At 36.7% G+C, this 15,688-nt stretch overlaps 1 protein-coding gene across 9 annotated transcripts in view; it reads left to right on the top strand.

Moving 5' to 3' along the window:
• The window catches only part of Cntn4 (contactin 4), a 1,052,004-nt gene that overhangs the window by 92,817 nt on the left and 943,499 nt on the right, over window positions 1–15,688 (top strand). The window contains exon 1 of one of the 9 annotated variants that reach the window (XM_045133609.1): window positions 10,626–10,642. The exons of the other annotated variants lie outside the window; for them this stretch is intronic. The gene's annotated coding sequence lies outside the window, so the exon portion shown is untranslated. Of the gene's footprint in view, window positions 1–10,625; window positions 10,643–15,688 lie in introns of those variants that run through there. 9 annotated transcript variants of the gene reach the window in all.

The following is a 15,688-nucleotide window of genomic DNA, read 5'->3' as shown; positions in this document are numbered from 1 at the left end:
TATAGAGGTTGGGAAAAGGCGTTCACGACCGAGGAATGTGTAGAAGCATACTCAAAGTTGGCAGGGGCTGTGTTGTACAACTTTAAAGGTCTTTGTGATCAGTGTGTTGAGTGAGGGTATACCAACAGAGAATGAGCAAGAAGATAATCATCTGTATTAAAATTAAAACTTTCAACAGCAGCGGAGGCTTTAAATTGCATAATGTTATGATTTGCTTTGTTTTTAATATGTTTATTTAAGAGAGAATGCGTGTGTCAGGGCATCTAGCCATTGCAAGCAAACTCCAGATGCATGCACCAGCATTTGCATCTGGCCTACATGGATTCTGGGGACTCAAACTTGGGTCCTTAGGCTTCACTGATAAGTTCCTAAACAATTAAGTAATCTCTCCAGCTCTGCTCTTTTGTTTTAATTTATTTATTTGAGAGCAACAAACAGAGAAAGAGGGGAAGAGAGAGAGAGAGAGACAGACAGACAGACAGACAGAGAATGGGCACGCCAGGGCCTCTAGCCATTGCAAACAAACTCCAGACACATGCACCCCCTTGTGCATCTGGCTAATGTGGGCCCTGGGGAATCGAGTCTTGAACTGGGGTCCTTAGGCTTCACAGGCAAACGCTTAACCACTAAGCCATCTCTCCAGCCTTGTTTTTTTTTTTTTTTTATATTACTCAGGCAGTATTTGAAGAAATGATTTAAGAGAGAAAAGGCCATAGTAGGAATATCTGATAGGGAGTTATTGCAACAACCCTATCCAGAGGTATCTGTGGTCTAGGTTGGAGGTAGTCATAGATATGTAGGTGACTAAATAGATTTTGGGGTGTATTTTAATTGAAGTTGAAAACTTACTGATGGTTTTGACAGGTAAATAGAGACATAAACATCTTTGTAACTTATGAATTACTTACCTTTAATTACTGTTGGATTTGCACAAAAATGGATGGATCTGGAAAGGATTATACTAAGTGAGGTAACCCAGGCCCAGAAAGCCAAGCACCACATGTTCTCCCTCATATGTGGATCCTAGCTACAGATGATTGGGCTTCTGCATTAGAAGGAAAAAAACTTAGTAGCAGAGGCCAGTAAGTTAAAAAGGAGATATAAAGGGAAGAGAAAGGGAGGAGGGTACTTAATAGGTTGGTATTGCATATATGTAAGTAGAATGATTGAGATGGGGATGGGATATGATGGAGGATGGAATTTCAAAGGGGGAAGGGGGGGCATTACCATGGGATATTTTTTATAAAATGGAAAATGTTAATAAAAATTTAGAAAAAAAATAAAATAGAGTATAAAAAATAGAGGGCTGGAGAAGTAGCTTAGTGGTTAAGGTGCTTGCCTGAGAAATCACAGGACTCAGGTTTGACTCCCAGTGCACATGTAAGCCAACTGTTCAAGGAGGTGCATGTGTCTAGAGTTCCTTTGCAGCGACTGTCTTTCTTTTTATTTTCTCCCACTTTGTCTTAAATAAACAAATAATTATTTAAATGCAAAAATACACTGTTGGAGCTTGGCCATTAACATAAGGATTATAGATAAAGCAGTAATTGCTACTGAGGACAATTTTGTAATCCTATGACTCTTCTTCCCAGGGAGAAGAATCTAGAGCCATATTTGTGTATGTGGGGTTCAAATATTAGTGGTGGTACAAAGTTTAGATACCACCTTATGAGAAGACTATCCAAATCAGAATGTCATGTCCTTCCTGCCAGGGGTCACTGATGCTTTGATTCCACAAGGTCTGTTGGGTAAAACCAGTAATTTCCTGCACTTGTGTAATCAAAAGAATTGGCTTGGTTCTATTCCAGAATGCATAGATTTCATCTTGAATTGATGATAGTTTGAATAGTAACCTAGTATACCCATCATGAATCAGTAGAGAAGGAGAAAAGAAGTTATTTTTTTTTTCCAAGATGTGTTTTGACTACTCTACAAGCATAATTTTAAATTCTGTTGAAGGGAGAATGATTATATAATTCACAAAAAAATGAGTTTTAAAGTAAACTGTTCTTTTTAAGAGAATGCTGTGGGTGGGAGAACATGAGACTTTAGGGGGATCGTGCCACCTATTTTCTCTGAGAAATGCCAAGGGAACTAATTAAAGAAATGGGAGAGACAGCAGTGGCTGGAAGAGAGTAACTGATTCTCCTGTCCTTACGTCTCCACAGAGGAGCACTTGGTCCACACTATTCTCAGTAGCAAACCCTTCATAAGTAAGTCTCTCCCACAAGACAGGGCCCTTGCCCTCCAGGAAATGATACCTCAAAGTGAGGAGCACAAGAAGAAAGCCTTACATATAATTAGCTCCAAGAATACTGCCTACAGTGAAAGAAAGGATTTAAAAAAAGAAAAAAAAAAACTGCCTCAATGCATCTTTAGTTGGGAACATAACAGTGTTGGTTGAAGTTTAAAATATTTAACCATCAGTTAAATATTCAAGGCAGTAGCTTGGAATAATCAATAGCTCGGTGAGTGCATACATTAGGTAGTAGAGAATCACTTAATCAACATTTCAGAAATAAACAGGAGGAAAATTCAAAACTGAAACTACGGAGAATTAGCCAAGATGCTAATTACATCTGGGTACTTTCTGCTTCTAGTCATTGACTGTTTCAACATTTGTCAAAGTATGGCTAAAAATAACCAGTCATCAAAAGGTTCTTTATTCTTTTCCCAGGAGCTGCTTTCTTAGAATGAGTGAGTGATGGCTGGGTCCAGCAGGCAGCGAGAATGCCCAAGAATGAAGTCCTAGGAGGTGATCTATGAGTATAAAGCCTTAAGAAAACTTTTACTAAGATGTTCTTCTGCTGCTTCTCCCCCCCCCCCCCTTTAGAGCTCTCTGGCATTTAAAAGTTGCAGGGTTTACTTCCTGGCACAGATACTAAATGATTACTCTTCCAGATATAATATGAGTTTCACTTATAGTCATCTGTGGACACTAACATGATTCATGGTTGTTTTCATTTAAAATATTCTTAATTATCTTCTGTAGTAGACAGCTTCAGGTTCGCTGAGATGAACTTCCAGACCAGGCACGGTAATGGAGGAAGCGCATATTTATTGAAGCTTACAGATCCAGGGGAAGTTCTATAATGGCAGAAGAAGCTGGCCTGCCCTCACAGATCCAACAGGAATTCCTGTTAGGCACACTTTGCATATCTTTAGGTTGAAATCTCAAACCCATTACCCCACCTTAAGATCTGCCCAGTGACATAGCCTCCAGCCAGGTGGCTGCTGATGCAAACTACAAACTAATAAAAAACTGAATATGTTGGGGGCCATCTATTCAAACCACCACATCTTCCTGTCTAAATTTGTCTCAAACACATTTTATCTTTGTCTATATAAAAACTAAAGTATGTTGGCATTATTTACATTTTATGGAGGTGGCTGCTTACAGCATTCTTCCACAGAAACATAAAGCTCTGAGATTATCTACTAGATTTTCTTGTTAGGAGACTTTCATGTAGCTCTTTTGTTTTTTTTTTTTTTTTTTTTTTTTTTCTCATTTTGAATAAAGCATGGCTTCTCTACCCATTCAAATAGTTTCTCTGTTTTCAATAGCTATTAAGCAATTCTTCACTTTGAAGGATACAAACAGAGCCTGAGTCATGTCCAGATTGGAGAAAATATGTTTATTCGTAAGGTTCCCTGACTTTAAGGTCCCTGGTAAAGCAGCAGAGTAATTTGGTTAATGTGCAATTGGTTGCTTAGGCTTCAGCTGAGGAAATTCTGGGGATGTGAGTTAGAAGCATTTGTTCTAATTTGTGTCTCATTACTAATTACCTATCATAGCCTTGGGATAGTGATTTACCTTGAGTTTCAGTTTAGGTGCAGGAATGTTGTACTAAGAAGAGTAAATATGAACAGTGGATTTAAAACCTTGTGAAAGTGTTAGAAACATGCCCCATACTTCATGTCTGAATCTAGATGTTCTCTAACATCTTAAGGTGATGAATGCTCGTATATCCAGTGTACCTGAGTTTGTGCATCATTGCATGCAGACTGACAAAGATTTAAGCCAGGGAAAAGTTTTGTAATTATTCAAGGTCACTTAACTGGAGAGAAGCTTGTTCTTTAAATTTAACCTATGGATCCTCAGATACTGCATACTTGTTTTCTAAATTGTGGGGGGGGGAGAGGGGGGATATGTGTGGTCATAGGTGTGAGCATGCCATTGCAAATGTGTGAAGGTCTTAAACAAGTGTGAGTGTTGGTTCTCACCTTCTAATTTGATTTTTGAGGCATGGTCTCTACTCTTGTTCTCATCTTATTAGCCAGGGTAGTTGACCCTGCCTTCTATAAGTATATTGGGATGACAGACACTGTGTATATGTATCCAGCCTACATAGGTCCAGGGAGTATAAACTTAGGTCATGAGCAATGGCATTAACCTCTGAGTCATCTCCCAGCCCACTTCTCATTTTATTAAGTGCTTCATTAATCTGAAAATAGCCATGCATTTTATAATCAGAATTTAATAGTAAAACAACACAAATGAGTCTTTCTATATGTTTATGTTTTCTTTTATATAAAAGAAATATATGGGCTGGGGAGATGGCTTGGCAGTTAAGGTGCTTGCCTGCAAAGCCAAAGGATCCTGGTTCGATTCCCCAGGACCCACATAAGCCAGAGACACAAGGTGGTGCATGTGTCTGGAGTTCATTTGCAGTGGCTGGAAGCCCTGATGTGCACATTCTTTCTCTGTAATAAATACATTAAAAATAAAATATTTTTTAAAAAAAAGAAATATATTTCAAGGTAGGGTCTTGCTCTAGTACATGCTGACTTGGAATTAGTCTCAGGCTGGTCTGAGCTTACTTACTGTCCAATGAAAGACAAGGCACCTCATTTATTAGAGCCCTAACTGCTTTCCCTCCTCCCCAAATCAGAAGCCATTCTGAGCATCTTGGATGGTGTTAATGATAGCCCCTGAAAATAGTTCATAATAATATCTTTATTTAATGTTTTCTGGTAGTTCTTGGAGTTATTATCCTTATAATTTAACCACTAAAATGAATTTAAAACCTTTCATTGTATGCAAATAACTGTCCTAGGTTAATGCCTATCTAGATAGAACTTAAAGAGCCTGTTCTATATGTTATTCTTGCAACACATTCCAATGTATAAAATGGAAGGAATTATAATAAAATATTATTTTAAAAAACTCTTTAGTACTTACTTTGACGAAAAAAATGTATCCCTCCTGACTTTATACACATTAACATGAAATGTCATGCTGAGTGAGAACTGGAGATGTTTATTATTGTAGTTTGATAGCCATGCATGTTAATAACACATATACTTCCTGTTCCAAATAGGTCTGCTCCCTATATTTTTGGCAGGTGTATGCATGTGTATGCAATGGATGTATGCTTATTCATGTGTGTATGGTGACTGTAAACAAGTCTGCATGTGGAGGTTGGGTTAGCATCAGGCATCTTCCATATTCACTGTTCTCATATTCTTTGAGGCAGGGGTTTAACTGAATATAAAACTCATCACTTTGGCTGTGCTAGCTGGCTAGGGCCCTCCAGGGGTTTTCTATCTCTACTTCCCCGGTGTTGGAAATACAGGAAGATACCCCAACATCTGACATTGTATATGGGTACTGGGGATCCAAACACAGGTCCACATTGCTTGGATGGCAGCTGCTTTACCCACTAAATCATGACTCCAGACTCCTCCTTCCTATTATACACAGATCTTCGAGAAATGAATAGATTGAATAGAGGAAGGGAAAGAAAAGCAAGGAAGAATGCTTTGCATTTACCTAGGTCTTTTCCCAGTAAGAAATGGCAATGTAATATATATCATATAGAAAGGAAGTAAATGTACTCTTACTCTAGTGGGGAAATCTCAGATGCACACGTGAGTAGTATATGTTAAAAGCATTAGGCATTGAATCAGCTCACAACATTTCACACTGAAAGAAAACAGAAAAACAGCCAGAGAATATCAAGGTTTACTGACTTTCTGAGCCCTTACAAAGCTCCTCTTGTTGGAGGTGGCCCACAGTCTCCTATTTTGTCCAACCCAGAGTAGTAACCTTACTTTCTGGCAGAAACAATAAGATAGATATTGGGTATAACTGATTAATACAGTTGGAAATAGTGACACATAACTTCAAATCATAGTCACAATGTTGCTTACTACAACTTTCTTCCCTGTTCTGTCCTTGGGGGATGTGTGTATGTTTGTGTGTACACACATTCATATATATGCAAATGAATAGGTATTTGTATGTTTGTTTATGTGTGTAAATATGTGAATATGAGTAGTATGCATGGATTTCAATATCTGAAAGTGCATTATGCTAATGTGACAAAATTAGAGTTATTAAAATGCATGGTTAAGTATGTCTATTATAAGTTGTATTTGAGGTTTTGGATTCATCTAATGCTGTATTCCATAAGCAGCCTTGGCAAACACTTGAGACTGCACAGAGGTAGTTTATTTTCATGATCACTGACCAGAAGGCTTTCAAAAACAAGACACAAATGTGTGTGTTGTGACATTGATAACTCAGCATAAAATTGTTTAGATCTTGTAACTGTTTCCAAACTTCTGAAGACTTCCAATCTTAAGAAAAGCTTACGCCTTTGATGTTAGCATACACATTGAATAAAATTGTGTGCAGCCTTACATAAAATCTTCTCTGTTTTGATCATAAATATAGGTAAACTATTTCTTTTACAATTGCAGAATTTGTTCATAGATTCTTTTAGATTTGTACATTATGCATCTGTAATTGCTAAACAACATAAAAGTTCTGGCTGGCTTTTAAAATGAAGATTCAAAATGCAATCTCTGAACTAGGTGTGTCACAGAAGGAAGGAAACAAATACTTTTAAACTTTTTTTTCTTTCCTTCACATGCAGGGTACAACAGAGAAAATCTCTTGTGTTATTTTTTGTTTGAGGATTTTCAGTGAATACATCTAGTGGGGTGAAGTCAACCTGGGCAGAGAAGCGTCAATGTTTTGGTTTAGGAAGTGTGAAAAATGGATTTATTGAGTGTCTATCTGAAAAGCTGACATTATAAAAATCTATGACATATACTTACTTGGAAATACACCGAGTTTATTATTTCATTTATATTTAAGTATGCTTATATGTTGTAAATGTAGATGGAGGTATACTTGAGTTCAGCTTACTAAAGTAATTCCTTTCCTCACATGACTTTTTATTGTACTTGAGCACTAGATACATAAGAAGAATTGTCTTTAGTAAGACATTACTTGTTCTGGACTCTTAGATGTAAAATAATTTTTAGCCTACTTATTGTTGATGTCTTATACTCCCAAAATTAGAACAAATGGATTTTTCTTTGCCATCTCCAAAGTCCATTTTTAATAAGTAGATGCCTATGTTCCTGGTAATTATATGTCCATGATATCTGAGGCAGAATGGATTTGAGTGTAAGTATATTGTAGAATTTATATCTGATAAACATTTACTATAATTTATTTTAATAAGCCTTACTAAAAATTTTAATGTCTGTGACAAAATAATGTAAAAATACAAAAGAGTAGTAATATTGATTTAAGCAGAGCTCCCCTATAGTAATTATTTTTCTTTGGTAATTTTATGAGCTGAGTTATTTTTGTCTAACTTGAACTTCTAATAGGAACTAGAGGTCCTGTGAGCCACCTGGACTTCTGTGTTCTGGGAGCTTGTTTAGGCTTTATATGCTACCTAGTTTAGGTTTTACTATGCTGAAAGCTCTCATAGACAAAAGTTATGTCAGATTATTAATTTCAGAAGGGTAGCACCATGACAAGCACACAGTAGGAATTTCATAATTAATGATATGCATACTTATTTATACAATTTTAAAACTTGATCCCTCCATTCTTCTGCCTGGGAGCCTAATAAGAATACTAGCAATATAGAATGAAGGAGAAAGAATACTTGTCCCAGCAAAGTTTCATGTATCTCTGTCTCAGGAAACTCAGAGATATAAGATTACTTGATAACATCTCTATAATGAGTGGATAGGCTGGAGAAACCCTGAAAATAACCAGACTCACTTAATCAGCAGTTCTGAGTACTGAAAGGCTCATTTTTCAGAAATGCAAAATAATTGAATGCATTTGAGTCTTCTGCATATAAATCAGCGAGGAGATGAGGAGTCAAGGAGTTTTCCAGTTCTGTGCCTCAGTAGATGGTTATTTCTACTGATAGGTGAGAACCTTTCACTTTGTTGTTTCTATATATTAGGATGAGTATTCTTCTTCCATTGGCCTTCACCTCTTACACTTCATTCCACATGTTTTATCATATCAGAACCATTTTCAGGTAAAGTGAGTAAAAAGAAAAGTGGTATCTCCATGCTTGGCTTTTCCAAAAAATAGGGAAAGATCAAAGTTAGTTTCACAGCCAATATTCTCAACTTATAAGAGTCTGCTCATCATGTCTAACTTTCTTGGACAGTGCCTTCAAAGGGTTCTGTACCAAAGGATGATTTCATTGTCAATATACAATCAGGCAGGTCAATGCTCATTTTATTTGTGAAGAAAACCATATCAAGTAAATTTCATTATGAAACCTAAAAATCAATACACATTTGTGCCAGTTCTGTAAATAATGAATGTCCATACTCCTTTACTCTAAAATAACATTTTTAAGGATTAGATTTTACTAAAAGAAATGACATATTTGATTTGTCCCCAGAAAGTTATGTGTATCATCTACTAAAACATGACTTAGAGTCTGTGTGGAGGGTTTTTAAGTTTCAATTCATAGATATTGCTGTATTTTCCAGGAGCCTTATAAAATATCATAGGAACCTCAAATTTTACTCCTCTCAGAGGCAACTCTTAAAAAAAATTCCACCATTGATTATTTATATCCCAGTGCTAAGTTCTCATTACCATTTAGTAATCAGCATACAGCAGATTTTCTTTCTAAAAAAAAATAAAACAACAAAAACAATGGAGTGTTATCTACACCTGTACCTTTGGCAGTGTTCTCCACTGAAATGTAGCAATCAGCATTACTATGTAAACTCAAATTGCTACAGTTTCAAGTTTAGCTGAGCAGAGTGCAATGTAAGGCTTTCAGTTGCCAGCAGATCAAATGCTCTCCAGGCACCCATCAGCCTTCCCAATTGCTGGTCTCCAAAACTCAGTATTTGCCCTCAAAAGCAGGTTTTGATTTTCTTCAATTAAGTGGCACATTGGTGGAATGAGGCGGAGCAGCTTTTCAAGGAACTGATTTCCTGGGAATCTGGAGACAGAGTGGCAATTGTGTTTTTTGTTGTTAATTTCTTATACTTACTCAGCTAGGATAGCAGAAGTTGAGATGCAGTTAGCAACAAAGCAAGGACAGGGCTCACTGATATGCAGCAGGCCTGATTGTATTCCAAATGAGGACAAAAAATGCAGAGAGGTTTGTCCATACTGTGATCTAATCTTTGTCACCTGCTGGAATGTTGTTTGTTTCATTCTAATTTCACATTTATAAATTTTGCACTCCTCCCCCCTGGGTTTAACCTAACTGGTTTCTGTGATTATTAGGTGTGGTGCCTTGATTCAGGTGTCCCCTATAAACTTAGATGTTCTGAATGCTAGATTCCCAGCTGATGGAGATTTGGTAATTACCGCCTCCTGGAGGCAGTGTATAGTTGGGGGTGGGCTTATGGGTGTTATAGCCAGTTTCCCCTTGCCAGTGTTTGGCACACTCTCCTGTTGCTCTTCACCTTATGTGGCTCAGGGGGTGATGTCCAACCTCTGCTCATGCCATCATTTTCCCCTGCATTTATGGAGATTCCCCTCATGCGTGTAAGTTAAAATAAAACTTTTCCCCCACAAACTGGTCAGGGTTGGGTGATTTCTACTAGCAGTGCGAACCTGACTGCAACAATAAAGTGGTACCGAGAAGTGGGATTCCTGCTAGACACTTGGCTGTGTGGCTTTGGCCTTTTGTAGCTGATTTTCAAGAGGAATATGGAAGGATTTAAAACCTTGGCCTAAGAGATGCCTTATAGTGCTGTAAGTACAGCTTGATGGACTTATTCTGGTCAGAGTTGAAAGAACTGAATGCAGCAAGAACTATGTACAGTGAGATTTGGCTTACGAGGATGAGAAAGGATTTTGCTTAGACTGGGCTAGCTGTTTGAGAAATTTGCTGTTATGCCCATGTCCTGAGAAGTTGTCCAGGGCTGCTTTGCATAGAAATGGAGTGATGTGAGCAGAGGGTTGTGGCACCAAAAGAAATCTTTTGGCTGAAAGTGGTGCCTGTTCAGCTGCAATTGAGAGACTACAACCTTTGAGATTGCACCAGCTGACGAGCATTGGGGCAACAGGAAGAATGTGGACTCTTTTGAAGGGGTCTGAGTGCTCAAGAACTGTCCAGTTTTTCAAAGTCTGCTTTATTCCCTTGTGGTTTAATAAATTAGCACCCTACCTGGTATTGTGGAGTATAAGAAATGCAGGAGAGGGTCATTGAGTTTGCAACATGGTCTTGTGTTTTGGAAATGGCCATGGGCAGTGTGAAGCAGGTTTGTTGGATGCCTGCATGGAGACCACATGGGGCCATGAGGACGAACCCTGGATTGCATTGGAGGCCAAGTGGAGATGCTGGGACCACAAAATGGCTGCTAAGGAAAGCTGCTGGGCCTGATGAAGTTTTCAAGGACTGTGAGTAGCCTAGCTGGAGGGGTGGGTGGAATTGGAATGCCAGAGACTTGTTGCTGGTTAGAATTATCAAACTTAGCCAAGTGTCGTGGTGCAGCTTGAGAGAGAGGCAGAAGTAGGAGGATCATCATGAGTTTGAGGCTACCCCTTGAGACTATGCCTAATGTCATCTTTTGCAGTGTAAATGTTTATTCTGTGCCATTATGTTTTTTTTTTTTTGAGGTTATTTTTTGATACTATGGCTCAGTAAAAGACCTTGGATTATGGGGATGTATGAACATCATTGGGATTGATAAAAAACATGGTGACTTTTAAAGTTGGACTGAATACATTGCATTTTACATCATGGATGGTTCTTAGTTTACAGTGGCTAAGGGCAAAAATGTGGTAGTTTGATTCAGGTGTCCCCCATAAACTTAGGTGTTCTGAATGCTAGGTTCCCAGCTGATGGAGATTTGGGAATTAATGCTTCCTGGAGGAAGTGTAATGCTGGGGCCAGGCTTATGGGTGTTATATCCACTTTCCCCTTGCCAGTGTTTAGTACACTCTCCTGTTGCTATTGTCCACCTTATGTGGGCCAAGCGGTGATGACCATCGTTTTCCCCTGCCATCATGAAGCTTCCCCTCACATCTGTAAGACAAAATAAACCTTTTTACCACAAGCTGCTCATGGTTGGGTGATTTCTACCAGCTGTGCAAACCTGACTGCATCATTAGGTAAAACTGTTTTTTTTTTTTTTTTTTTTTTTGTTAAATGAGTACTCACTGAAGGTTTTATTCCTAGAGATAAGATAGGTAATATGACTTAAATACATTAGTTTCTTCAGAGTGGAAATATGGCTCTCAATATAGCTTAAGAACATTTAAGTTGAAGACAAAGTTTGCATTTTTAACATCACCAACAAACCCAGCACTTCTGATCCATTGGCATCTGTTTCACAAATGAGACAGCTGAAGAGTAGGTTGCAGTGACCAGACTTAACTATATCTCTGTGGTAGTCATCTGTGATCAGACATTGATCTGATTCACATGTATTTAATAGTGAGTATTTATAAACCTGTCACTTTTATGCTTGCATGAAATATTGCCTACACTTCCATGCCTTTTTCTTGCCTTTCAAAAATCAGTTGGTAGAAAAACTGCTTCTCAGAAGAAGCAAATTCTGCCGAATGGAATTACGATATTCTGAATTAACATCACAGAATAAATCTTGCTAAAGTGAAATTTGACAACATTAAAAACTTCACGAAGGCAGGGGCCAAACAAATCCATAAAACCTATGAAAATAGTCATTTAAAGTCAATCATTAAATCCATCACTCTTTACTATGATACTATATCTGTGAGAAGAACCTAAGCCTATATCTTGCTAGATACAATCAAAATACCTCAGTGATTGTACTCTTTAGTAATGGTAAACTGTATCTGCTTTTCTTATCCTAGTATTTCAAAGTATCGAGGGCCACTTAAAAAGCAAAGTTTTTGTTAGAAAGAAATATATTCTTCTAGTAATTTATTTTTTAAGAATATAAGTATTCAAGATATTTATAATATTCAAAAATTTTAACATGTTTTTGTAGTTTCATTTTGAAAAGAGTGTTAGTATTTTGTTATGTTGGCTATAAGCATATTTAATCACAAATACTAAATATGAATAAAGCCCCTCTTCATTCAGTCTCTTTTTTGTCCTTAGATGTGTGATATGACCCAAAGCAAATACTTCCTTCCTATTCACAGGTTTACATTTTTTAAAAAATCATTTACCCATAATAGGTAATATTATTCAGAGATGTAAATATTTACACAATTACGTGATACATTGCATGTCAATTGGATGTTTACTTTCTTTCCTTCTGTATTTAATATGTTTACATGCAGTCTAGCTCATTTTTTTTATGAAGGCAATATAGTACCTTATTGTCTAACTAGACCATGTTATACACTAATCTTTTCTCATATTAATTGGCGTTTATTCTTCATTTTGGAAACTGGGTAGCAATGTAATATCCTAATAAATGCAGCCTTCTGACACAAATGCTTTCATGAGGAAATCCCTATAAATGCTGCATCACTGTGTTGTAGGGGATATTTCTGAAGTAGTTACAATTTATACTCTACAGCCATGTTTAAGGGTATTTATGCCCTTGCTGATTCTAGCCCTTCTGCTGTGTGAATTGTGGTCCTAAACTTTGAACGATCTCATCATCTTACTCTCAGGAACATTTCTAGTTAGATTGTGCCTTTTCTCATGAGATAGAGAAGCTACAACTCACTTCTCATTGGCTTGTGTGAGTGGTTTGAACCACATGCCACTCTGGATTTTATTTTGTCAGTTAAAATAAATAGACTTTACTTTTTGAACTTTGCACCTGTGCTCTTAAGAGCAGATCTTTTTGCTTTATCTCAGACCCTATTCTTTTCAGATACTACATTAAATGTAGGGTAAGACTTTAGCTGATTTCTTAAAGTTTCTCTTGCAAGGTTTGAAATTCAGTGCCTAAAGCATTCTGTATCTTATAGCCTCACTTGATACTGCTGGACCTTCCTAAGGTGTGTCTTCATCCCTTCCCATAACCAGCTCTCCCTTCTCATCTTTTGGACTGCACTTGGAGATGATTGCTCTTCATTTGTTACCATACTTGGAGGGAATACATCTTTTGGCCAAGCTTTCTCTCTTTTCACCTTTCTGACCTCAAGGATTGAACTAGTTCCAGAGAGGGTTAATCTTGTTCCACTGTGGACTCTGCCATTGATGCCATTTAAGAAAAAGATTTATTACTGTCACCTTCAGAAACAATTTCCTGCTGTGTGATCCAATATTCTGTAATGTCTTAACTTTTTTTTTTTTTTTTTTTAAAGAAACACTCTTTTGCCTCCTTGAGTATGTTTTGGAAATTACAGTTCTTTCTAGGTCTGCCAGATGTTTCTTCAGTGACACAAAATCTACATGGCTGTGACTAACATCTTACATTCTGTTACTCAAACCAGAAATGACTGCTTTCTGAAATATATGTGGAGCATATCGCAAAATCAGATGCTGAAGAAAAGCCTGATAAAGAAAAAAAGCATAATTTTAAGAGGTTATATTTCTTGGTGTCACAAATGGCACATTTTTGGTAAACTTGTACAATATAACAATGCATAAATCAAAAGTAGGATATATTAAAACTAATTATTAACTTGTATGAGTCAAAAACATATGTATAGCAATGTGCATATTAATTTAATGGTCATATGAATAGCGATACTTGTGCAGTATAGAAAGGAAATGGTAAATAAGTCAAATATAGGTCTACCATTTATAGAGGTTAAAAATCTGTAAATGAGATACATGACAGATAAATAAGTACATGTTTGAAAAATTGGAAAAACAAGTTGTGCCATTTCTGCTGAGTTTCACAGGATGATAAGTGCAGATGTGAAGATGAAGGCAGAAAACATTGTGCAGAGAGGAAAGTACCTATGATAAATATATAAAGGAGAACAGCATGTGTCTTATTAAATTTTGGAAGAAGCACCCTTAGTTTAATCATGACTTTCTATGGATATAATATGCTGACATAAGAATAAACAATGTGTTTTTATATATGGCAGTTTCAGAATTAATAAAAGTTTACAAAACATTTTTGAATGTGTTACATATGTTTTTGTACTTTTGTATAAAACAAAAAATATGCACATTTTTCAGTAACTATTTTAAAACATAACATTAATATTTCTTATAAAATCTAGCAGAGCCTAAACTTATAAAAATTATAAATTTGCATTTTACTTTAAATATTTGGTGGCATGGAACCATGCACATTCTGTCTCCAAATGTTTTTGTTCTATATTCTTGTGGCTCTCTTTCTTAAAATATTAATCTAATATTGGCATAATAAAGGCATAGTAAATATTTGTATCCAACTCTAAATGCTTCCAGTCTATGAATCTGCTCCTTCCAAATGTCTGGTCATGAAAGAGGCCCTACCATTTCTCATCACTATCAGAATCATTTGTCAAATCATCCTATAGCAATCTCTGTGTTGCTTATCATTTAAGACCAAAATGTGTCATCCTTCTTTCTATCTTTAGGGACTGTAGGAAGCTGTGTTATGACATGTGAGATATGAAGAGCATCTGTTAAAGAAAATGCGGGAATTGAAGGTGTGAAATGTTTAAAGAAGTGATGAGTTTTGGACTCAGCTTTTTCCTAGGATTTCAAAGGGCTTTGGGTGTTAGCTAAGCTAATGATTCTCAGTTTATTTCCATGAGGTAGACCTCTTCCATAATTTCAGAGATGCATAGCTTGGTGGGCTGTATTAGTGCTAGTTAGATGTAACTCTAAAAGTAGAAGGCTGATGACTCAATATAATTTGTTTATTTGGAATGATAATGTATTTTGATGATACTCATACTTTTTGGATTTCAGGAACATTCTGATCTATGTATAAAATAGCTTTCTATTTGTTTAATATGATACAGAAATATTTGAGAAATATTTATGAACAAGTCAGAAATTTTCAGTGAGTTAAAAGTTCCTTAATTTAAACATTCTTGTTTATAAATACTTTTATTTGCAAGCAGAGAGAGGTAGAAGCAGAAAGAATAAGCATGCTAGGGCCTCCACCCATTCCAAATGAACTTCTAATGTATATACACTTTGTGCATTTACTTTATGTGGATACTAGGGGCATCAAACCCAGGTCAGTAGGCTTTGCAGGCAAGCATCTTAACTACTGAGCCATCTCTCCAGTTCTGTATTTAAGCTTTATGTCTCTTACAGCTGAAACATTTGGCTGGGCTTTCCCAAAGTCTATTATTTGGGTTATGTTGGATTATTGCTTTCTTTTCTGATTTATTGCTTAGAAACTCTCAGTTTTCCATCAAAGTGTCAACAACATATCTTTCCTTTGATGCTAGGTTTTTTTTTTTTTAATTTTTTCTTTACTTATTTGAGAGGGAGAGAGAATGAATTTGGATGTGTCAGGGCCTCCTGCCACTAAAAATGAACTGCAGACACATGTACCACTTTCTGAATCTAGCTGTATATGGGCATTGTGGAATCAA

The sequence above is a fragment of the Jaculus jaculus genome, chromosome 14, assembly GCF_020740685.1.
Source record: "Jaculus jaculus isolate mJacJac1 chromosome 14, mJacJac1.mat.Y.cur, whole genome shotgun sequence".
Lineage (NCBI taxonomy): Eukaryota > Metazoa > Chordata > Mammalia > Rodentia > Dipodidae > Jaculus > Jaculus jaculus.
This window is presented reverse-complemented; position numbering and strand designations above follow the sequence as displayed.